Source organism: Drosophila albomicans, chromosome X, assembly GCF_009650485.2.
Source record: "Drosophila albomicans strain 15112-1751.03 chromosome X, ASM965048v2, whole genome shotgun sequence".
Classification (NCBI taxonomy): domain Eukaryota; kingdom Metazoa; phylum Arthropoda; class Insecta; order Diptera; family Drosophilidae; genus Drosophila; species Drosophila albomicans.
In genome coordinates this window covers 16,802,747-16,829,173 of record NC_047627.2, presented here as the reverse complement: position 1 = coordinate 16,829,173, position 26,427 = coordinate 16,802,747, and the positions used below count along the sequence as shown (strand labels likewise).

General features: G+C 36.8%; 1 protein-coding gene across 2 annotated transcripts in view; it reads left to right on the top strand.

The window, feature by feature from the left end:
- Positions 1–201: 201 nt before the first annotated feature.
- LOC117577839 (acetylcholine receptor subunit alpha-like) overlaps positions 202–26,427 on the top strand; it is a 115,140-nt gene continuing 88,914 nt past the window's right edge. The window contains exons 1-3 of one of the 2 annotated variants that reach the window (XM_052008516.1): positions 202–511; positions 1,593–2,005; positions 25,732–25,774. The gene's annotated coding sequence lies outside the window, so the exon portion shown is untranslated. Of the gene's footprint in view, positions 512–1,529; positions 2,006–25,731; positions 25,775–26,427 lie in introns of those variants that run through there. The other variant, XM_034262780.2, reaches the window with a different exon arrangement.

Sequence of the window (26,427 nt, the reverse complement as noted above, 5' to 3'; positions counted from 1 at the left end):
CTACTGTTTTACTGTACATTGCGCATGCCAGGGAAATTTTAACAGTGTGCCATGGGAAATTCTTGTGCCGCAGCAACATCAGCAACGACAGCAGCAGCAGCAGCATCAGCAGGCAGCAGCCAGCAGCCAGCAGCCAACAGCAACATCTCGCATTGCAGAAACAGTATGAAACAGGACTCAGCGCAGACGGCACGCGTTTCGCTTCGAGTGAATCACAGAAGAACAACACAACAAAAAATATAGAGGAACACGCGAAGCAGCAGCAACGTCGTCGTCGTCGTTGTTGTCGTCGTCGTCGTCTTTTGTCATCGTCGCGTTGTGTCGTTGGCGTTGTTCTTGTCGCTTTCTCGCATCCGTGACCGTGTCTCGTCTTCTCCGCGTGTTCGTCGTGTGCGTGTGTGTCTGTGCGTGTGTCTGTCTGCGTATCGTCTTGACTGTGTCGTCGGTGTGTGTGTGTTTGTGTTAGTGTGTGTGCGCATGTGACTGCCAGCTGCCTATGTTGTTTCTATGTGTAGGTTCTTCTGAATGCTGTTTATAATAACAAAACACAGCCCAAGCCACAGCCACAGCCACAGCCACAGCAACTGTGACAACAGCAACATCAGACAGCAACACAGCAACCATTACAATAACTTAGCCATAACAAGCCGTTGCAAGTTGCCGTTGCAAGTTGCAGTTGCAACGCACAAAAACCGCGCACAAAACGCTTACATAAGTTTTGAGTTGTGTTTGTTGTTGTTGCTGTTGCTGTCATTGCGACTGCTGCTGCTGCTCCTGCTGCTGCTAAGCGGCAACATAATGTTGCACATAACTGGCGCGCACAAAACTGAGCCAATAAAAAAGATGTTAAAATTAAAATTAATACCAAAAAAAAAAAAAAAAGGCGCGCAGTTCTCTGCATAATTGTTGTTGTTGTTGTCAGTTGTTGTTTGTGTTGCTGCGTTTAAGCGTCGTCTGATTGCCACGAAATGTTGTCGTTGCCTACTTTGTGGCGCGCGCGCGTTTCTTGGCATTGTTTGCCACAGTTATTGTTGTTGTTGTTGTTGTTTTCGTTGCTGCTGAGCTGCAAAATTGTTACACGGTCATTTCGGAGGTCGCGCTAACAAAGCTGCCAGCCAAGGCAAAGATAGAGCAGCAACAATAACAACAACAACAGCAACAACAACAGCAATTGGGGGCGACAATTGTGAGTCAGTTTTAGTTTCAGTTTGTTTGTTTTTTTTTTTTTTTTTTTTGGAATTCAAGTCGCCAATTTCGTAATCAAATTGCTGCAGCCAGCAGAAATGTACGCCAAAAATTGTTGTTAATTATTTTGGGTTAATGCAATTGATCAACTTGTTGCTGTCAATTATAATAATTGATTGTTTATGCAATTTCGAATTAATTTTTTTTTGTTACTGGACGCTCAGCTGTGCGACACACACACACACACACACGCAGCAAACACGCTAAAGAAAAGTGTCACACAGAACCATAGAAAATCTTGTTAAAATTCTCTCGTTGTTCTCTATTTTTTTTGGCTTTTTGTTTTGTATCATCAAATGCAATGAAAATTTGTAAAACAACAAAAAAAAATATGCAAAAAAATCAAGTGAGGAATTCGACGCGACTAAATGAAAAACTAAATGCAAAATAAACTGACGAACGAGAAGCAACAACAACTAAAAACAAAAACAAAAGCAAAACAAAGTAACTACGAAAATTGCCAAAAGAAAAATAGTAGCAAAATACCAGAGTAATAATAATAACAAATAACAAAACAACAAACGCGAAAAACGAACAACGAAATTTGAGCAAAAGGAAACGGAAACGTTTTTTGTTTTCTTCTTCGCGTTCTTGTTCTTATTGTTGTTGTTGTTGGCTTCTCTTCTTTGTTGTTATTCTCTCTCTCTCTCTCTCTGACTGTTTGTCTGTCTCTTTCTCTTGGGCTGCTTCCCGTTTGTTGTTGTGGCGTTTTTTCTCCCCGTCTCGTTTTTGGCTTTTTGGAAACACGCTTTGTGCCAAGGTAAGATTAAAGATATTTTTATTACAAATACGATAGATTCGGGGTACATTTGGGATTGGGGAGATGGGAGACAGGAGAAGGGAGATGGGAGACGGGCGATGGTAGATGCCTGATGCTGCTGCTATTTGCGGCAGCTTGGCGAGCCAAAGATAAGTGAATACTAATTTAGATGCGCATTTCGCAGTCAGGGTTGCCAAGTGCCATAAAGATTGCATTTAAATTGCCTCCCGTTTACATGTGTTTCTTTGTGTGTGTGTGCTCCTTAAAAAGGTATTCGAACCTTCGCAGTTAAAGTTTTTCTACATTTTCCCAAACAATAGAAAACAGAAGTCCAGCAATCGCAGACTCTAAAATAAGTTAACATACCACAAATAAATCACGAGGCACAATTTAAATTTAAAATATAATTAAATGCCACAAGCAAAATAGTGCTTACATTATATATGCATTGAATATTTTGTTCACTATTAAAATTCACATAAAAACACTTTCACCTACCTATTCAAATTAATTTTGACTGAAATATTTGTCGCAGATTCTAACAAATAAATTTGAAGACTGAATTATGCCCAATTTATACATTTTTTTACATAATTAGATGTCTTTATCAAACATAACATTTATGTACTATATATATTCAGTTGTGAACTTTGAAATAGCAGTGCTCTTAACATTGAAAAATACTAATACATATATATTCTGTATATTTTTATTTGAATAACTAATATTAATAGTTGACTAAATATTGAATGAACCAAAAATAGGTGTTGCCTATAATAAATATATAAATAAATGGGTAATTCTCTAGCGGAATGTGTCGCATGAAAAAATATAATGAAACCATTTTAAAAAATAGTGTTCAGGTTGTTCTTTTAGCTCTGGATTAGAGCTATGTATATTTATAGCTAAGATTGAATTTATGAACTTTTCTCTTTAACTATAAGATATATAAACTTGTCAATTTTTATACCCGCTACCCATAGGGTAGAAGGGTATTATAACTTTGTGCCGGCAGGTAGGAGGAGGCATATCCGACCCTATAAAGTATATATATTCTCGATCAGCGTCAACAGCCGAGACGATATAGCCATGTCCGTCTGTCCGTCCGTCCGTATGAAACGCTGGATCTCAGAGACTATAATTTTGTTTTTGACAGCATTTGTTATGTTTGCACGCAGATCAAGTTTGTTTCAAATTTTTGCCACGTCCACTTCCGCCCCCGCATATCAAAAAAGTCTAATAACAAGCGTAATTGTAAAGCTAGAATTTTGGTATATACAATAATTACTATAGTATGTTAGTATTGATTCCTGAAAATTTAGTTGCGATCAGATAAAAATTGTGGAAGTTATTAAAGAAATACTTTTGTATAAGCAAAAACGCCTACTTACTCTAACTCTTAGTTGCTTTCGCCGACAATCTGGATCATTGTGCCGTCTATGGTATATTTTGAATGGTGTAATATATCGATATACCAAACATACCATTTGGTATATTTTAGTATTTTCGGTATATTTTGAAAATAATACCGCAACATTTTGCCTTTATTAAAAATGGGTAGCGGGTATCTCACAGTCGAGCACACTCGTCTGTAACTTTCTTACTTGTTTAGTTTGTGTACGAATTTGTTAATTTTTGCAATTATCTTAAAAGAGAAAAATAATTCCTAAATCATTCTTAGCTCCAATGAAAGTGCCTATCACGAGCTATTAGATATATCTTTATCAACTTTCAACTTCAACTAAATTTTATTTTTACCTATTTTTGTTTACGATATAACTTGAGGTTCTTCTAATTAATATTTACAAAGTGTATACCATTTAGTTATCCTTGGAAATGGAACCTTTTTAAATATTATTCTTTTAGTGAAAATTATTTTAGGAGACACATTTTTCTCATTTTCTATTGTTTAAATAACTTATTCAAATCAAGGTAACAAATTCTTTCTTCATTGGTAGAAGAGTAATACACTAAAGTATATACATACATATATTCTTGATAGAGTGCAAACTTTATGTGGTATATTTTATTAAATGAAATAAAGGTAAACCATTATTATAGCAAACATTTTAACAATACTTATTTTAATTCGTAATTGTTTCTTATTACATTTAAATTTGGAACAGTAAAAAATTGTTGATCCAAAAACGTTTACCATCAAGTTTAAAATTGTTGTGAATCTGAGTTTTTTTTTATTCATATATATTTTTATTAAAATACATACATATATGTATGTAAAATCATCGTTAGATATTTATATTTCAATAATTAGAAGCTTTGCAAATGAACAAAATTGTTAATGAAGTTGAAAGCCTTGAAAATAGGAAAAAATATATATAAAATAAAAGAGTTGCCAGCTGAAGATAATTGAATTAGCAACAAATACAAAGTTTTGCTTTCAAGTTGCCAAGCATTTATGTATTTCATTCAACATTCAGCAGGCGCAACGTTTTTGAAGAAGGAAACTTGTAATTATGATTATCATATTTATTGTGAAAAGTGAAAAATGTTGATGTCTCTCGTCGTCGACGTCGTTGTCGTCGTTGTTGTCGTCGTCTCATCAGTGCTAATTCACTAAAATTGAATTATTCTAAACGTAGACAAGACAGCACACCGCAAGGGAATAGCCAAAGTTTTGTTAGCCCAAAAAGTTATGGTAATTGGAACTCTACAAAGAGTGAAACTTTTGCGCAAAAACGATGAAGTGAAAATCCTTTCCCAAAATTGTAATTAAAGTTGTCACGCAATTTAATTGAAGCGTCTTAGGTGGGGGAAATTAAAACGAAAGTTGTGATGAATTGTGAGAAAAAGAAAAAATTGTGTACAAATGAAAAGTGATTGTCGTAGGTCAGTTCAATTTTGAGATAGGTTCGTTCAGCTGTTACAGTTTTTATTTGATATTTGTGTGTGTTCGGTTGTCTTGGAAGCGGGTAACGTGACCGCACTTAATATGCATGTGGTTGCCTCATAATGGACTCTTTTGGATTATAATGAAATCATTTAACAATTTTGCTCAAAAACTACTTGAATGTTTGCCCAGCAATTTGAGCGATTACAGAGCAAGAGAGAAAGAGGGAGTGGAAGTGGAAGTGGGTGAAAAGGGAGATTATTGCGGGGGTTGGAAGTGAGTTGTTGTAATGCTCGTTGTTGTCCTGGTTCTGACTGTGGTTGCCAAAATACCAGCACAGTTCCACATTTATTTATTTTTGTTGTTGGCTTTCCAATTTCCCTCAGCACACACATACACATGCAAACACACACACACACATACACGTATACGTCCCCCTTTTTGGCTTATCGAGCCACTCTGCCAACTAGTTGTAGTACAACAATCGTGTGCCTACATTTTAGGGTTTTAATTAAATGCAACAACAATGCTAGCAGCAAACAAAACCCCATTGCACCCACACACAGTGCCCTCTTTCTCTCTCCTCTCTCTCTCTCTCTCTCTCTCTCTCTCTCTCTCTCTCTCTGCTTGTGTGTTGCCATGTGTGTGCGAGAGTGTGTGTGTGTGTGTGTGAGTGTGTATGTGTTTGGGGGGTCAAGAACTGTGACCGTAATAACAAAAGCAACAGTACTCCAAATGCGATTTGTGCATAGAAATTAAACGAACGGGATTAAATCCTGGGATTGCCCCAAAAGATTTAACATGAATTACTTGCATCTCTACTGCAGATTAAACAAATATTAATGGATTACAACACACACACACACACACACACATACACCCACATGCAAAAATAGAGTTGTCGAGTTTTGTTAAAATTTAAATTGGGCAAAAGCAAGTTTAATTTATATTTAGTATTCATAAATTACCAAATATAAATAATTATGGAAACGTGATTCATGATTTTCACTTTTAGCTGCGGCAACAGTATGAATATCAATATCATATGAAAAAGCTTTTAAAATTAAGAAATCACCTTTTAATTGATTTGACTAAAAGCCTTCAGATAAATCTTTTAAACGGCTTCAGCTTCAAATTCATTTTTAGCTATTCAATTTCTTTATAGAGAACTTTCAAATTTTATCTAACATCATATCTATCATATAATGAACTAGCTTATTGAACTAATTTGCAAAATAATTTCAACTTTTTATTCATTTTTCTGCAACTTGGCTGTCGTTTTATTTGTTAATTAGTATCAATTTAACGTAACGCATTTCTGTTTATTTTCTTAGTAGAAAATTGAATTTGTGTATTTCAAATAATTTGTATAGCTTGTAAATATAGTTTGTACTATATTCAGATGCGAAAAATCGCTGCTTATTGAACTAATTTGCAGAAAGTATTTCAACTTTTGTGGCAGTAATTTCAGTTGTTAGTTAGTTGAGAAATTCTCACCAATTTTAAAATTTTAGTAAATACTATGAATAAATATAATAATAATACTTGCTGTAAAATTAGTTGGCATAAAACAGAATTTTTATGCATACAATAAAATGAACTACTTATAAGTGAATAAAATTTAGATTACCCTTTTTTTTCATGGCTGTGATTTCCTTTGTTAATTAGTTGGCGAATTCGCAACATTTTTATAGCTGTGCGCGTAATAAACTGATTATTATAAAATTCCATCATTTTAACAATTTCAGTAAATATTATTTATAAATAAATAAATACTTGTTAAACTTCTTTGCAAAGAATTTAAGTTAAACATATATTTGAAATTCAGATCATATCGACAATTTCTTGGCTGCAGTTCATTTGTTAATTAGTTTGTTGGAATTGAATTGTTGAGGAATTCGCAACATATTTTTTTTTGTTCAGTTGTGCAAACAATAAACGGAATACCACAAAATTTCACTACTATACACAAATATAATATAATAAATTGCATGCATTTAATTTAATACATTCGAGAATAATGTTTCGTTTCCTGCTTTTCATGTTTTCCTTCCCGTATTCCGTATTCCGTATTCCATGCGAGAAGCAATTGCCAAGTTTTAAATATTTAAATGGCATTTTAGGCGCCTGCTCTCACATACATACTCGTATAAATGTAAAACATTTTGCTTTTATCTAATGCTAAATTCGCTATTGAACCGTTATCGTTGCGACAGTGAAACGAAGTGAAGTGAAGTGAAGTGCTTCGTCGTATCGACAACAAATTTCATGGCACATTGGCGTTCGACTACTTTGCATATTAATCGTTTTACTTAATTGTTGTCTTCTGTTTCTGTTTCTGGTTTTGGTTCTGTTCCTGCCGCCTCCGCAGCGAGACGTGCAGGAGCATAATATTCCGGCGAATCCCAAAAAATGGAGGCTGTCTTTAGCTCGTTGTTCTCGTTGTTGTTGTTGTTGCTGGGAGCAGGTGGAGGCGTGTCAGGCAGCGAGAGGGCGACCCAAAATGAATGAGTGAACTTAACATTAGAGACGCCATCAGTTCTCTCCTGCCCAACTCGACTCGCGCTGTTCAATGTGCTGGTCAAACAAAAGGGCGCACCAGGGCTCCAAAATGCGGACAATGGGGCGTATGAGCAACAACAACGACAACAAGGGCAACAACAATGGAGAATGGACGGCAGCAATGGACTCTACAACAAGCCAAATAAATTGTAAACATGGGAAAAAACGTTTGCAGCGCTGAGCAAAATGAAGAGATTAGTAAAATGACCACCAGGACACGGCAGGCGTTGAGAGAACTCACTGCCTGTCCCCCCCCTTTCCTTCTCTTCCCTCCTTCACTGTCCCTCCTTTGACCCTCTGGCCAAACGCTTTTCCGCAAATCCCTTGACTGTCATTGGGGTGAGGTAGAAGGGGAAGGATATACGTGTGAGAGAGACAAGGAATGAAGAAAACACATTTAAACGAAGCTATGCTGATCTGACCTGTTCACTGCCTTCCGCTCTAGCCATATGCTCTACATATATATGTATATGTATGTATGTGCATATATAGTACAGTCGAGAGTCGAAGCGAGTCGAGTCGAGTTTTTGGCCATCTTCTTCCTCGTTGCTTTTTATGGCCATGTCAAACACTGCAAATCAGTTTAAACTAACAACTAGCTTGAATGGCGCTCTGTCCAACTCAACTAAAGAGCAGAAGGGAGGCAGCTGCTGTTTCTGCCTCAGCTCCTGCTCCTTGTGCTGCTCCTTTTGCTGCTGCTCCTTTTGCTGCTGCTGCTGCTGTCTGTGTTTTTGGGCGTGTCAATGCTTTTGTCTGCAGTGCAGCAGCTGACGCCTTAAACGGACGACATCAACAGCAACCAGCAACCAGCAACCAGTAACAGCAACAGCGGCGACAACAGCAACGACTATGAGCATGACGATGACGATGGCGATGGCGACTCTTAAAGTCGCATCATGCTCCATTCCTATACCCTTACATGCTGTACTACAACTGGCTGAGATATTTTGTACAACTCCATTAATTGCAGCTAATGCTTAAACATTTACTAGATTTTAATATGTGTGTAGCACTAACTTGAAATCTTTAACAATGCAGTAAATGAAATGAATCTTAAATTTAAATGAAATTTATTAAGTTCAACTTTTCTAACATTTTTTGAAATCATATACAATATTTACATAGAACTCTATTAATTGCAGCATTATTGAAGCATTATTTACTTGACTTATTAGTGTAGAATTGATTAAAAATCTTTCAGATAATAAATTAAGTTCATTTAACTTTGCTTTTTCAACGTTTTTGATTAGTTTTCTTTACTTTTAAGTTATATTTTAAGTCCAAAGCATAAATATATTAATATAGAATAATAATACATTTTCTTTATTAACCAAAGCCAAAGCCAAAGCAGCCAGTGCTACTAAATTAATGTTATTAAATTATTTTATAATTTAAAAAATTTGAATCAACATTTAAAATGTTAAATAGAGAATGACATCGTTGGGATCTGTTATGTAACAGAATTGTTTCTGTATTTTATATTAACCAACTCTATGAAAAAACTTTATCGAAAGATTGAATGAATATTAAGCTTATCTGTAAAAGAAAAAGGCAACATAAGAACACGATTTTTTTTTAAGCTCTCTTTCTAGCTTAAATCTATATAATCTAAATAATGACAATTAATAAACTTATTGTAAAATTAAAAGCTGATATTCACATTGAACAATATAAATTCACATTATCTAGAGTCTAGTATTAATTTAAATTAAGTTGCCAAGTTATTCTTATAATAATTTTAACATTTTTAAATAGTTTCAGAAGATGTATAAAAGCTGATAGGAAACTGTTCATGTTGAGGTTTATATTACACATTGAGAGTCCTTAGAGTCTAGCATAAATTTGAATTTCTTACATAATCTTCAATTTAATATAATTTGTGATATTAATAACAATAATCTAATTTCAATTTCTCTTTAATTTTGTGTCATCTTAAGAATCTGCTTTGAATTCTTCTACAATTACAATTTTCAAGTCAATTTTCAATAATTAAATTTTCAATGCCTTAAACATTTCTAGTAAATCCTTTGAATTAAAACTTGAAATTGTCTTCAGTCTACGTTTAAAGTCAATTTCCAATTCATTCACAATATTAACAGCAATTCAGTTCAGTTGCCGCTCAAATATTTGCGTATATTAACATTGTATTTTGAATGCTCTCATCAAATCAATTATTAACATAATAAATATGTCTATCAACTTTATACAACTTGGTACAGAGTATCTCGAGAGTCGATTGCGTCGTTGTCGAGACGTAAACGCTTTATTTTCTTTGCCGCCATCGAGCGTTTGGTTTGCTGAATTATTGAGCAGGACAACGGCTACAATGCGGCATTCCCACACACACACACACACGTTCACACCTTGCCACCTACATACACCCACACATGTGTGTGTGTGTGTGCGTGTGTGTGAGGGAGTACAAACTGGTTTCACTTACCTGTGTGCGCACAATTAACCAATTAGCACTTTTTCACTTTTCCTTTTGTAACGTGAATTTGTGTTTTTTTTTGTTTTTTTGCTTTTATTATTATTTTATTGCACTTTGTTGTTATTGTTGTAAATGAAAATTTGTTTGCTCATAAAAATTTTAATTGCTGCAACACAAAACAATGAAAAGCCAAAAAAAAAACAAGAACAACAACAACAGCAACGGCAGCAACAGAAACAGCAAAACAACACACACACAACAACAGCAACAGCAACAAAAAAAAAAAAGTTTTGAGTAGGGAAATGAAAAATGTGTAAAAAGCGCGAGGGCCAATAAAAATAAATAAAATCAAAAGCAGGCAGGCAGGCAGAGGCAGCACAACAAAAGGCCCTACAGATAAAGTGCTAGACAGACAGCGAGAGAGTGAGTGAAAGAGAGCGAGCGAGAGAGAGAGAGAGAGAGAGAGAAGAGGAGGCAAATACGCATTCTTGTGGTTGGCAGGTAACTCGACCTGTGCGTGAGCACAATTAGCTTGACAGCTCCAAAGGCGACAGCCATAAAAAGCTCTGGCAAAACAGCAAAACAGCAAAAGTCTGCTAATGATTCCAAGCTACATGCCATGTATATTAAAATAAATGTATGTATTCTATGCTATATACCATATAAAGGCACGACTATGTTTACCAATTGTTTAAGATAGCCTGACTTTAGCTACAATACTTAAAGTATAATATAATATTATATTTATTACTAAGCTATGACTTTTTGGGAAATGAATAAAGAGTTGCGTTTGGAAAATAGTTGAAAAGTTTGTCCAATAAGAATTTTTCTCTTGTTTTGCTTTTATACATATTCTGAAACTTACAAATTAATATAAGAATAACTTGCAAATTTCTTTTAAATTTCTAGTAGACTCTAAATACTATGTGATTTTTTTTCTACTCGACTTGAGTGATTTATTAGCGTTTACTTGAAATTCATATTTACTTAATTTTTGCTATTCCTGATTTTTACTAAATACCCCTCATTCATAATTCATTCCTTATATTCTTATCGTTTCATTCCTATATTGTATTCATTCCTTAAATTGTTATACTCGCTACCCATTGAGTAGAAGGGTATTATAATTTGTGCCTGTTTGGAAATGTATGTTATGTAATAATAGGCAGTAGAAAGCATCTCAAAAGTATATATAGCCGAGACGATATAGCCATGTCCGTCTGTCCGTATGAACACTAGATTAAAGCGATCGAATAAAAGTTGTCGAAATTATTTAAGAAATACTTTTGTATATCAATAAATGCCTACTGTATTCGGGTCTTATTTACTTTGGCTGACAACTTGGTATATTTTGTATTCTATGGGATTATTTAAATGTAGTCCTATACCAATATACCAAATATATCATTCAGTATATTTTTGTATTTTGGCGGTATTATTCGGTATATTTTAAGAGAAATACTGTACTGTTTGTTGTTTTCTCTCTTTTTTGGTTTCTCTCTTGTTGTGTGTTTGCATGAAATTCATCATTATTATTTGCCATCCCTAATTTTTACTACATATCTCAAATAATCCCTTCATTTATAATTCATGTTTCTTTTATGCTTTACAATTTATTGTTTTCATTTGTGAAATAGTTTTCCGTTCACTGTGTTAATCTACATATTACAGTTGTAAAGATTGAATTGACTTGTTATCTTATTTTGGTATATAGATAAATTTTTTTATTTATAGTCATTTCCTGAAAACATAAATATTTCATTAAAATTTGTTGTTTTAACTAAATATATTATTTTGACTATATTTCAAGTTAATTTAAAATAATGAAATTAAAAGTAAAATTAAGTAAGCCATTAAATGAATTCATTACTTTAAATAGTAAAGAAAAATAATCCTTAAAAAAAATGCAATAGTTTGAAAACTACAAAAAAAACTATAACAATACATGTTTGATATAAAATAGTTCAAGTTATTTTATAGTATTACTATCTATGCTCTTCTTATGTTACGTTTGCTCAATTGAGATGCAGCTTTATAAAGATTTTGTAGTTCAACATTTGAATGCAAATTACGAAGTGGTGCCTAAATAAACTTGAATTTGATGCTGCTTCAACTTTCGAGGCAACCCTCGCTGGGTGTCCTCTTGCAGCACATGCTTTCCCCTTGGGTTTGCGTCTGTTTTGCTGCGGTTACCAATGTGTTTTGCCCCATTCCCTGACACACACACCTCCACTTCCTCCCACTCCGCTTTGTCTTGTGGCCTATCTTCTCGTGACCGTGTCGTGAGTTGAGAGAGAGAGAGAGAGAGCGACGACTCATAAAATGCGTAGCAGAAGCAACAAAAAATCATCATAATAAAATAAAATCTTATATATATTTTTGTTCCTTTGCTTGTGTTTTGTTGTGTTGTAGGCGCTTTTCCTGTTCGCGAAACTTTTTAATAGCATTGAAAATGCCTCGAAAAGGCCGCCGAAAGCATTTTGAGATTTGCGACGCGTCCTTTGCACTCACTGTAGCTTTGTGTGTGTGTGTGTTGGTGTGTGCGTGTGTGTGTGTGCATGTATGGCAACATTTTAAATAATAAGCGTTGTGTGTGCTTTTCACTTGCGTAAGCTGTCCGTTCTCGCTTACTCCCTCCCCACCGACCGGTTAACCCCGTCGCACGCTCTGTGTGCTCGCTGTTCACCCGGAAAACGCAAACATAAATGCGGATTGGCCAAACCGAAACTGAACGAAACGAAACCAAAACCAAACCAAACCGAACCGAACTGAACCAAAAGAGTGAAAAAGACAAAATCCCGCATCCTTTTTGTGGGTTTTGTGCCTCGTTTGGCAATACTCTCCCTCTCTCTCACCCTCTTCCTCTTATTTCCTCCCCCCTCTTAGCAATTTGGTGTTTGCTGCAGTTGGCCAAATCTAATATGTTGGCCGCAATTCACTTACCTTTCGCTTTAACTGCAGGTTAGGGTACACGCTAGTCGGCTGCGGCCAGCAACTTTAGCGGCCAGCTGAGCTGTTATGGCTTTCGGTTATTATTGTGGTTATTTTTATCGCTGTTGTTGTTGTTGTTGCTGCTGTTTCTGTTGATGCTGCTGCTGCTGTTGTCTGCTTGTTAAGTGGCTCGTCCTTGCACCAGCAGCGATCTCTCCACTCTGCTGCTCCTCGGGGGAACACACACACAGAGAGAGCTTTTCTTTTGGGAGCTGTCATACAATTCATATGCCACACGCATACATACATTCATATATATGTGTGTGTGTGTTTGCTTGTCAGAATTGAAACTGAGGCTTTGGCTTTTTCAAGTGCGACTTCAATTGCAACTTCAATTACGGAGTGAGCTTCACATTTCTTCTTTTTGTTTTTTTATGGCTGATGGCTGGCAACAGAGTTGCCGAAGCAATAGCCACTTGACTTTGTTGCCCCCCATTCGCACAACTAAATGCCAAACACACACCAGTACACACCCCCCCCCCACACACACACACACATACACACACACATTCGCATAGAACCGCACACTAAAAAATGGCAACTAATTGAGTTTGGCCAAAAAGTGTTGCGTGCTTTTAAGCGCCACGCCACAAAAACTCAATGCAATCCAACTGTATAAGAGTCACTATACAAATGTGTGTGTGTGTGTGTGTGAGTGTGCAGCATGTGGCCATAGCCACACACATTTGATTTACAAGCCCACACACATTGTGCATTTTTGCCTTCGTTTTACTTTAGCAAAAAACAACTCTGGGGACGTTGCGTGCGCTCACGTTGCGTATACGCAACATTCAAATTGAAAATACTTTACCGACCGCCCTCAAACAAGGAAATAACAACAACAACAACACCACATTTTACAATTACATTTTCCCATATACACTTTGTATATATGTTAGTACACACATTTTTTTCTTTCTTTCTTTTTTTTTGTTTTGTTTTAGGCTGCAACTTTATCGTGCAATAAATTGTCTCAAAACTCCTATTTTGCATATTTCATTGCAGCAAAATACACATTTTTTAAAATTGGCCATTAAATCATACAGAAAGCAACACACGCCTCCACAAAATTAGCAGTTGACACACTTTTTCTTGCATTCACCTTCAAACGAATTTCATTTAATGATTAGTGAGTGTCTCATTAAATCATGCAGAAATAATCCTCAAATAGTTCGCTTCACTTTTTCTTTAAATGAATGCAATGTTCATTTCAATGATTAGTGGCCAAATCAAAGTCAAGTAAAAGTGACATTAAATCATGCAGAAATAATCTAGAAATAGTAAATTAGTTAATAGTTATTTAATGTTGCCAAAGGTTATCAATAGTTTTTGTATTACGTGTATTATTTGATTAAATATGATAAATAAACAAAATACAATAAAATAAAATTACAAAATGAATAAATATAATAAATTAAAAATAAATAATAGCTAATAATAAGAATATAAATTAATTAAGGAACTAAAAGAGAATAAATAAAATCAAATTAAAAGGGTAAAATGAGAAATTTAAACAAAGTTATGTAAAGTCAAGTAAATAATAAATTCAAAATGAACAATAAATTTTAACTAATAATAGCAACAAAAAAAAAAAAATGAAATAAAAAAATGTAAATAAAATAAATAAAAAAATTAAGTACGAAAAACTGAAGTAAAATAAAAAGATATTTAAACTAAATTAAATAAAGTCAAGTAAATAAAATGCAATTAAAACTCAATAAATATAATAAGTAAAAATAAAAAATTAAATCAAATAAAATAAATTTAAATACAAAATATAATAAAATTAAGAAATTAAGAAAATTAAAAAATTAGAAAATCAAGTAAAATAGAGAGGACAGACTAGAAGAAAGTAAGATTAAGTTATGAAAATTAGAAATGAAAAATAAATTTATTAATATAAAATAATAATAAAAAGAAAAAAGAAGAAAATTTAACAATTTAAGATTAAATGAAATAATAATAATAATGATAGTAAATTAATAAACTAAAATAAAATCAAATAAATCAAAATACTGTTAAATGAAATATTATACAATAAAATGAATAATAACATATAAGTGATCAGAGTATCAGAAAGTCGAGCTTTTGCTTAGCTGCTTTCTGTTTCTGTTTCTGTTTGTTTTAGATCTGAAAAATGCAAATGACCAGAGCATTTTCAATTTCGATTGAAAAGTCTCTTAGAGGCGCATTTATCTCAAGTGAATACACTCATATGCCGCAATATATACATATATATATATATGTATATGTGTGTGTACAATATATATGTATGTATATGTATATGCTGTTATGCTTATGAGGTGATATCAGGTGTAAAGAGGCAACCACAGACACAGACAGTTAGGCAGCTGCCAGTCGCAGGCATTTTCAATTTACTTGAGGGAGCATCGGCAGTTATCTAATCGGCCAGCGTGGATATTGACAGAGGCGATGAGAGGAAGAGGAAGAGGATGAGGGAACTCGGGAGTTTGGGAGTTCGGTCTCGGTTAGCGGACAATTATTCAAAATATGGCCAAGGCTGAGAAAGCATATGCAAAGTGAATCTTTAGCATAACAAATGCGCCCACTGACTGCCACAGCTTAGGATTACACTGCGAAGGCTCGAAGACAAAGACGATGCTGATGACTTTACGTTTTGTTAAAATGGGGCGTGGTTATTGTTGTTGTTGTTGCGTGATGACTGGTTTGCTTACTTACTTGGTTGGCTGACTGGTTGGTTAGTTGGTTGGTAAACAAAATCGTGAGTAGACCGCAAAACACACGACACAACGACGGGGGGTTTTGGTGACGAGAACAATGCGCTGCCGTTTGGCAACATTAATCGAAATTGAATGCTGAATCGCTGCTGCTGCTGCTGCTGTTGGTTGGAGGATGGTGGATGGCCAGGAAGGATGACAGGAAGGAAGCACTGCAGCCATCTCGCAGCAGCCTCAAACCCGAGCCGAGCATTCCAGCCGAAATGAAGTGAAAACGAGGTCAGGCCAAATAACAATAGCTGCTAAAGCGAAGCCAAGAAAAAGCCAGTTGTCTTCGTCAGACTTCAACTTCGACTTTCTTCGCCGTCGCCGTCCTTTTGTGGTCTTTGGTCTTTTTGGTTTGCAGGTTAGCAGGTGGGGGTCAGTTGTGCTAGACCTGTAGGAAGTCTTATGATTTATTTGCCTAAACAATTGATATGCCCCCCACCCCACTCCACCTCCTGCCCCCATCCCCCACACACACTGTGTGGAAAACTTCGGTGACGCGACTCCTTGGAATCCCTTGCTTTGGCAACTCGTTCAAGACGAAGAAGACGAAATATGTAAATAGGATTTATGGCAAACTTTTAACAGGATTTTAACACACAATACGCAGCAGGAGTCGAAACAAGAGCACAGGATGTACAAGTATGAATACAAACAGTTGAAAACATATTTATCCAAGTGAGTGGATTTCAACTTGTCGAGCTCCCTCTTCTTGTTTATGTGTGTATGTGTGTGGCGCCGTTAAGCCCAAACGGATGTGAAACTCAACTTGCTTTTGGTGACGAGCTGCCTGTCTCTCTCTCTCTCTCTCTCTCTGCCTGTCTGAGATTTGAAAGTGAATATTTCGATTCAGAGATTTGATTATCTGTAATGCATCTACTCAATGTCTCAATGTCTTAAGCCATGTCGCTTGTTGCCTTCACATTTCAAAGTGAATGCGACGTTTCCTCTACAATATTCTCGTCTCCCATTCTCTCTCTCTCTCTCTCCATCAAAATAATGCTGCTTTTCGCCACATTATTTGCATATCGTTAACCTTTTCTTTTGCCTGCCTGAGAATTTTTGAATTTAAAGTGTTGCTTTTAGTGTTTGTTATTCACATTACTTTACACTATAGTGTGTACTTAAAAATAAGTGGATAGCTTTCATTGAGACACTCAAACTCGGCTCAATTCTGTTTGGTTAAGCTAATTAACATTTAAGCCTCTGTGAAGTTGAACGCTGTCATTCCTCGGTTTACATTTCGTTTGCAAAATAATGCTGCGTATTATAAATTTTATTTTATTTTTTATGTCCGCTACCCAGAGGATAGAAGAGGAAATTCGCCAACCACAAATTTGAATTTTGCCTTGAGTATATTTTAGTATTTTTTGGTATATAAATTTTGTACTCTAAGGTATATTATGAATTTATGTCGATCGATGTACTAAATACAGCCTTCGGTATATTTTAGTATTTTTTTGGTATAAATATTTTGTACTCTGCCATAAATTTTGAATGAAATATATTGATATACAAAATATAGCCTTCTGTATATTTTAGTACTTTTCGGTATTTATACTCTTCGGTATATTTTAAATGTAGCAGTACATCAAAATACCAAATGTTGCCTTTGGTATGTTATATATATGTTGGTATTATATATAGATTTTTTTTTCGATATATATAAACTGCGGTATATTTTGAATGTATTACTAATATATTTTTCTATTCATTCGGTATTTACATATTGTACTCTTGGTATATTTTGAATGTAGTACTCCATCAATTTTTCAAATAAACCCTTCGGACTATTTCAGAATTTTTCGGTATACATATATATTTTGGGTATATTTTAAAGTATTTTTAGTATTTGTTTGGTATGTGGCTTTATTGAAAATGGGTACAGGCATCTTGGGGTCGAATACGCTCTTACTTATTTGCTGTTGCAGTTGAAATACCAAATCGAATATTACTTTTTGTACTGTTAAAAATCCGAACTTTTATGGTTTATTTTTCATTTTAAGAAATTTGTATTCACCTGTGTTCAATCTTTTTATTAGAACACGATAATATTTCATTACTTTTGAAATATTTTTACTTTGAATATTATCTTAATTTGCAATTATGTGATTCTCATTTGCAATGCTTCTCTAAAATATGAATTGAATTATTGCTCTCCTAATTTGTTTTTTTAAATGTCATTTTACGTTGATCAGCAGCATTTTAGTTTAGTTTCTCATCTAATGTTTCTTTTCTAAGAATGTCAGTTACTTGTAGTTCTCTAGACTTTGTCTGCAGCTTCAGTGATTGGACTTCAAGGAATCTTTGCCTACGAAATACCTTTGAAAGTAACTCTCTCAGTTCATACGAATTTCTATCGTGTCACTTTCGATACAGACGCACTTGGCCTGTCTTCACATTAGCTCAATGCTTTCCCTTTGCTTCACTTTACATTCTCCTTCCCCTCTCTCTCTCTCTTCTATCTCTCTCTCGTGTTCTGCATTGTGTTGTGGTGCTCTTTACATTGGCATTCCCCTCGCCTTTGAGCTGTGAGCTCCATTGAAATGTCTCGCAGTTTGTCTTTCGGTTTGTCATGTGAAAATTAAGCCATCGTCCTTGTTCTCTTCTTCTTTGCTTGCTTCTCCTTCCTCTTCCTCAAAAAGCTACTACGCAACTTTTGTCGTATTGTGATTGTTGTTATTGTTATTGTTGTTGTTGTTGCTGCTGCTGTTGCCATTATAAAAGCAGCTTTCCCCCTCAGGATTGCCACCTCGCACATCGCATTGCCAACTGTCTCTGGCGGTATTTACGCTTTCAATAATTCATGCTTAAAGGATAATCAGGATATGCTTGTATGTAAATTTTGATAATGCCATTTGCCTGCCAGGCCTTGTCTGTGTCTCAGTCTGAGTGTGCGTGTGTGTGTGATGGTATGGGTGATGTGTATGCGTGTGTGTGTGTGTGTGTGTGGCATGTGAACCACACGTTCAAGTGCTTGCTCAAGCTGCCATTTTCACACCTTTTGTGCTTGGCCCCACCTCAAAAAAACAACAACAACAACAGCAACCCCGTTTAGCTTCAGCTGAGCCGCATTTTTTTGAGTTCAGCTGTGCAACGCTTTGCTTCTTCACGTAATTTGCAAATCGAGTGCTTTGAGTCGCCGCCTGAGACGACTAAGCACCGCAGTTAGTCATTCCAGTTATTTACTCATTCATTTCATGCATTTATTCAATGAATTCGCTCGCTACCCTCTCTCTCCACTCTCTCCACTCTCCACTCAGGTGCTACTCATTTGCTGTTCACGCATTTTTCTTTAGCCATTCGCTTGAATTTTTAAACAGCTACCCGCCAATTGCTTGGGGAGCTGTCAGCGCGTGCCCCATGAAATATGAGTCGCTCCCTCGAGATGCCAGCTGACTTGCCCCTCTTCCACTCTCTCTCTCTCTCTCTGTGTCTCTTGCTGCTGCACGTATGTGAGCCCGCATTGGCATATGGCAACAGCAGAAATTGCTTTCAATCTCGGCAAGTTTGCGGTTTTCCAAAGCGTCTGACTACTCATTCGATGAGGAAAGGAGTCTGGGAGTCTGGGGAGTCACCCATAGGTGCCCGAAGCGTGTCAAGGGGTGTCAGTGGCAACTGCTGACCAAATGCTGCTCAAAAACTCAGCTGACCAACAAAATTTGTATGCAAACCCAACAGCAGCAGCAGCAGCTACAACAACAACAACACAGAGTTGTACATTTTCATATGTCGATAAATTAAAAAACCAAAAAAAGAAAAAAAAAAAAAGAACGAGAAAAAAATGAAATGAAATGTGTATAAAGAAAACACAAACAGCAACAAACAAAATGGCAACTGTTACGCTTTGCTGTTTTTTTTTGTGCTTCATGGTGCGGAGGGGCGCGACGGTGTCAGAGTTGGGCGTGGCAGTTGGCATATGCAAAAATTTCGTACGAAATGTGTTGCGAAATTCAATTTAGTTGGATTTTTATTTACTTTGCCACACACACAGCTAACTGGGATTGCGAGTTGCCCCCGCTGCCAGCGGCGCCTTCTCCCCTCTCTCTCTTTCTCTCTCTGTGTGTGTGTGTGTGTGCTCCTTTTGCTCCTTTCTTGCTCAGCTGGCGACTGACACAAACAGGTGCACAAGCTCGTATATCACTCACCCTTCACCCTTCATCCTTCACCCTTTGCTCGCAGCTTCCCTCTTCGCATCCCTCTCAATCCTCTCCACAGCTGGTGTTGGGGTTGCGCTGTTTAATCTTTCTTATCGATCAAATGTCATTTTTCAGCCGCTGTGCCACACACACACACACACACACACAGTTTTGTTTGCCCCACGATCTGAACTCTCCTCAAAGCACACACGTAGTACACACACAATCAAACACACACACGCACACACACACACACACACACATGTACGCATTCACACAGATTCTGGGTGAAAAATATTTGCATAAATTTACAAGCAATTTCTGTTGCATTAACTATCATTGCGATATTTGCATGACATATGCAGATTAGGCTTACTTTTCTAATCGAATATGCATCTATATTTTACATATTATTTGCCCACATATCACACTTCCATTCACAGTTGGAACAATATGTGTCGAAATCGAAATCGATATCGAAATCGCAATGTGTGTAAAAAGCAAGGGGAAAACATGTTCGACTGCAGATGAAATATTATTGTTTATTTATTAAATTTTAGTTAATTAATTTACTAATATATTTATTATGTCTTATTTTTTTTATTAATTTATTAAATTACGTAGTTCATTTATTAATGTATTTATGTATTATTATATATTTTATATTTCATATTAATTTAATAATATTTGTATTAATGTGTTTATATATGTATTTATGTACTTATTTTTTGTAATGTTATATTTAGTAATAATTTATTTAGTTAGGTGTTTCGTTTCTTTTCTTTTTTACACTTATTTATTCTATTAATGACTTTTTCATACTTCTAAGCAAATTGTGCTTAGCAGCAGCTTAGTTAATGTCAATTTCATGCAACAACTGCTGAGTACCAGTTCATCAAAATTAATCTAAGCTGATTGAAATACTTGACCACGCTCATTTAGCATTTCTGCCTTCACTAATTTATTTTTATAATTCCTGAAAAACATTGTAAAAGCCATTAAAGAAATATTTTAAGAAATGCTTTGGCGTACTCTTTGGTCAATTTTTACCTCTTTGGTTTGTTTTAAATAGCCTTTGGCATACATTAGTATTTTTGCGGTATATTAAAATGGTATATTTTAATAATAATACTGCACTGTTTTGCTCTTATTCAAATCTAGGTTTCTTACTTGTTGACAATCACTTTTTTAGTCTTCAGTACTTAAATCAACAAACAGCAGCTTGCTCTGTCAATGAAATTATGAATAATAACATATATATATATGTATTTGAGATCTGCACAACTGTTTAGTAATATAGTCACAACTGGCTTGATCACAACCGCCTTAAGCAACACCAAGAGAATCTTTGTGAAGCTCGCCTGCTTGACCACGCCCACTTATCCGTTGAACTTTCTCCAATATCTCGGTCCGCCGCCTAATCACATATATGTATACACAATATATGACACACCTTTATCAAAATTTTTGGCAATGCAAATAGTTTGCAGTTCCGCATGCATATTAAATATTTTCAACTACCTGTTTCATCAACTAACTAACTATCAACGCAGAGAACACAATTTCTACAAAGCATATCATATAATAATCTCAATTAAAATCGGGCCATATTTAATTATTTTTACAAGCCACATTTTATCCTGACATCAACTCGTCAACTCATCAATAATCTAGAAAATTTCTGCTATTTCCAAGCAGTTGCAAAGATGTAATTTGCAATTTTTGATCGTTGCAGTTGAGTAAAATATTGTGGAAACTTAAAACAAAAATGTTGACTGGTTTATTTTAGCGCATAAGCATGCAACATTGCTGTGAGCGAGCACAGACTGAAGAAGCAGTTGGCAACAACTTTTGTTGCTGCCGCATTTTATGCGACAATAATTAAAATAGTTGCTGCCTATCGTCACATTACGCATACGCAGTGTTGTCGCCCGCCCGAGCTCGTCATGTATGTAATTCATAATGCGATAGCAACTTCCGCATGGTTGTTGTTGTCGTCGTTCGCTATTGTCGCAATTGTTGCTATGTTGCTGTGTTGTCTACCTGGCACTTATGAATATTTGTAGCAAGCTCCGCTTCCCCGCGTTTGGGGACCAGTCGAACGGTGCGAAGCGGCGAAGGGGAACGGTGAGGGAAACGGCAGTTTGAGTTTGCTTTGTGCCAGCTAAAAGCGCGCAATTTGCATAGTTGTAAGTTGTGTGCCGCGTGCTCTGTTCCCGCTGCTGCTCCCGTTGCTCCCGTTGCTACTGTTGCTGTTGCTGTTGCGTCGCATGTCTCTCTTGTCTCTTGTCTCCTTTCGCCCGTCCCCTGTCTCTTGTCTCGTGTCTCTTGGCCTCATGTCTGTTGTCTGTCATAAGTTTACGGTGGGGATTTCGGGCGCGCGCATGTTTTATGCATGCGTTGACATCGTTCGCAAATGACGTGGACCAACCGGGGACCAACTGGAGACCAGGAGGTGCCTCCTCCTCCTCCTCCTCATCCTTCTTTTGCTGCTGCTGCTGCTGCTGCACACTCGCCAGTCATAAATCAAAAATAATTACTTTTTTTCTGTGTCGCTGAGAGCTTAGCATACTTATTTTGGGGGCATAGACCAGGCAGCGCTCTGCACTCTCTCTCTCTCTCTCTCTCTGTCTATTGACATCTCGACTGTCCACGCCACACCCCGCCACCCCGTTTTGGGGGCAGCATGTTGTTAAGCATCCAATTAGCCAGGCCGCCGACACTGACGCCGAGGGTGTCATCGTCGTCGTCGTCGTCGTCTTCTTGCAATGCATTGCGCGCCGCCAATTTTGTGCGAGATTCGTGTCCTTGAGCATCAGAGAGAGAGAGAGAGAGGGAGAGAGAGATCGAGAGAGAGAGAGAGGGAGCAAACATGGCAGCAGCTGCTGCTGCTGCTGTGGTTGTGTCCTTGCAACAGAGCAGAAATCAATCACAGTGTCAGTGCCACGCATTCACTGTCACATCGTCATCATCATCATCATCATCATCGTCCTCATCATCATCAGCAGCAGCAGCAGCAGTATCATAACCTGAAGCTTAGCCTTCGAGCAGCTTTCTTGAGATATACTACAACCAAACGGAACACAATTGAGGGGCATTTTTGCTATTTATAGCACGACGACAAACTAGTTGCAATTGCGATTATGCAACATGACTGCAACAGCAACAGCAACAGCAGCACCAACAATAATCAATGGACGTGGCACGCGCTCAGCTGCCTTTGCTACGCTTTTAATCGATTACATTTGTTTTATTAATACACATACATACGTGTGTATTCTTTGACATTTATGCCACGAATACCCTGTAAAAGGGCAATGATTGATTGATGATAGCTTGATTGCATAGAACACATAGAAAAGGGAGAGATAAATATAAATTTGGATATATCAATGGAGACTCAAATAAATAGACAAAATACATGAATATTACAAGTTCAATTTGGATAAAAATTTGTAAAGAATTTGGTCTTGCATAAATCATGCAACAGAAATAAATGTTTACATAAAATTCAAAGAGATTTACTTACACAAAAGTTGTATTTATTTTTTATATTTTTTATAAATTATTTTTCTGGGATTTGTATAGAAGATTAATGTTGCACATAGTGAAAAATAGAAACATTATGTAATGATCCTTAATCTTTCAAGTCTTCCTTTGGACAGAAGAATTGATAGACGTCTGCCTAATAAGTTTGGGTCGCTAAATATTATTGTAAGATTGTTTTTAAATGGCATGTAATTGTCAAAGAATATATAGCAAGGAAAAAAGCATACTCCCCTGCAACTTTCATAATACTATTGCCGAAGATAGATAATCACTATATTTACTATCAACATTCGGCATTTATTTTTAATTTAAATTGAATTCTATGAAAAAAATTTGGCTGTGAAATAACTGAAAAAGTATATCACGCTATAAAACATCTAGTTGTTACACTTAATCAAAACAATTTAAAACGAATATTACAATGTTGTCGGTTCTACAATATAGATTAGCATTTCAGTTGCAGGGTATCTTGCAGTCTTAACCCTGATTGAGAATTACTCGCAATGAATTTATACACAATTTTTTCGCATTCAATTTTTTTCTCTTTTTTTTTTGGTTTTCAATTTCAAATTCAATTTGTCGCAACGTGCACAGGACGCGGGAGCTTAAAATAATGAAAATAAATACAATTATAAGGCAAACGAAAAGGGAATTAAGAGACAGAGACAAGGCTGGACGAAGGGACGAGGCGGGGCGGGGCGGGGCAGGGCAATGGCACATCTGAATCGGCACGTATCCAGAACACCCAACAAATCCCCACAATCCCCGCTTGCTGGGCACCAAACAACAACAACAGGGAAAAAAAACAGAAAACACTGAACAGAGACAAGCAAGACAGTTAACCGTGCTCTGTCCGTCCGTCCGTCTGTCTGTCTGTCCGTCCGCCTGTTCGGTCGTCCATTCGTCTGCTGTTTGGCGACCCCCTGGCAATCAGGCTGACAGACATGCAACTTGAAGACAGTTTTAAAATAATTTTCATTCGCCGGGGCGCTGAGTGACTTTTGATGTGGCATGCAGCGCAGTTCGTAGTTCCCTCTCGTTCCCCTCCCCTCCCGTTCCCCTTTCCCTTCCCAGCTGTACACACACGCAGAGAACACGCCCTTTGGTCCGCCTGGTCAACACTTGGGGCTACAGATAAGAAGCGAGTCGTCAGCCAGCCCTTTGCGCTTCTCCCTCTCTCTCTCTCTCTCTCTCTCTGGTTTTTGCGCCATATCAGCAAATTGCAACGACAAGCGGCATTCAACGCACCGAAAACCGTTTAAACTTTGCAACTTTGTTCGCACGCATTTTGGCCCTGTGTTGTCCAGCTGTCCCTCTGCACTCTCCACTCTCCGCTGCTCTCTGCTGAGTGAGCGCATGGCTTCCAGCTGCCAACAGCTTGCAACTTGGTGCTGGGGAAATTCAATTTCCTAAGTGTTGCAAACGCTGCCGGCGACCAGTGGCTAATGCTAATGCAGTACTCGACTGCGACAGCGACTGCGACGCCAGCAGAACGGCTTAGTGGAGTCGCGAGTCTAAACGCTGAATGAATGCCGTTCACCGTCTGTTGTGCTCCACCTGTAAGTCCGGCTGTCCTTTTGTCTGCCGCCATGTCGCTTGTTGCAACTTCTGATGGGCTTTTGTTTGCCACACTAAGCTGACAGAGTCTCACTCTCAATCCGCTCTTTCTCCCTCTCTCTCTCTCACACACACACACACACACACACACACACACACACTCTTGTGCGGCAAAAGTTTTCAGCGGAAGCATTCCAAAGGCGCCAAGTCCGGCAAACTAAAGCCAAAAGTGGGCTAAATTATATTGTGGCCTAAAAGGGGGAGCGCGCTCTGCTTAGAGTGTTTCGCAGTAAAGGTGCTTGCCACAGCCCCGGCCACAGTGCTTGCCACACAGCCACAGCTACTGCGTGTGTGCATGTGCATGTTTTAACATTTTCTGAGCCGCATCAGCTGCCGTTGCATTGTTTTGCGGTTGTGCGAAACTTTCGCTAAGAATTTTCGTTTGCCATTTCTTTTACTAACATTTTTTTTTCTTCTACTTACATCCCATATACTATATTTATAGTATACATTCGCTGCACAATCCTATTATAAGTTTTTGCTGTATTTTTTCAAAAAGTTAATTTTTGAAAATTTCATAAATTTTTGCTTTGCATAATACACTTCTTTAACATGATTTAAGCGGATTACAGTTTTATGCCAGCCTATTTACTTAAAGGCAAACATACAACAATTTGAAACTACATTTACATTAACTATTTCAAGTTTTTTAATTAAAAGTATTTTTTGTTGTTTATCTCGGCAAGCAACAACTTGTTTATCATTTCAAGTTAAACATTGAAGTTCGTTTTTATGCTAGATAACCTTACAAAGTTTGTGTTGTTGGCACAAAGCAAAAACATCTATAATTAGTTACAGAACAAACGTGTTGTAAATGGAGTTTTTTTTTATTCTTTTACTTGCAGTTTACAACAAACATCACTTCAGATTGTGGTTTTCCATCATACGGTATGTAATGTCATTTTTATTTTTATTGTACAAGAATTCAAATTGTGTGAAAAATATTTAATGTGTTTTTTTTTTGTAATGTATTTAATTAACGTATTCTGATAGGGTGCAATTTAGAGCAGTTGTTGCGATGACAGAGAAATGTTGGGGAAAAGTGTTTAAGCCAGATTCTCATGAAAAAATCTATGGACTTGGACATGGGTTATGGGATATCGTGTGTATCGAGGATGGAGGATGGCTGTCTAATGCAGCTGCCGGCAGGCAAATGCGTGCCAGCTGTGCTTACTCAACATCTAAATATATATATGTATGTACATGTATCTATAGGTATTTGTGTTTTATGTGCGATAAATACAGTGATGCAGGCGTTTTATCAGACTCGGGTCCGCAAAACGTAAAGCGAAAGTTTTGCGCTTTGGCGTTTCATTAAAGTTGCTGGCTGGTTGGTTGGTTGGTTGGCTGGCGCACAAAAGTATGCTACACAAAATACGAGCGCACATATGAATATCTACGAGTGTGTCTATGTGTGTCTATCTGTCTGTGCGTGTGTGCGTCTGTGTGTGTGTGTATGTGTGCCCTAGCAAAAGTTGTAGCTGCTATCAGCTACTTTTACAATGAGCAAAAGAGACGGCTGCAGAGACAACGGCAACAGC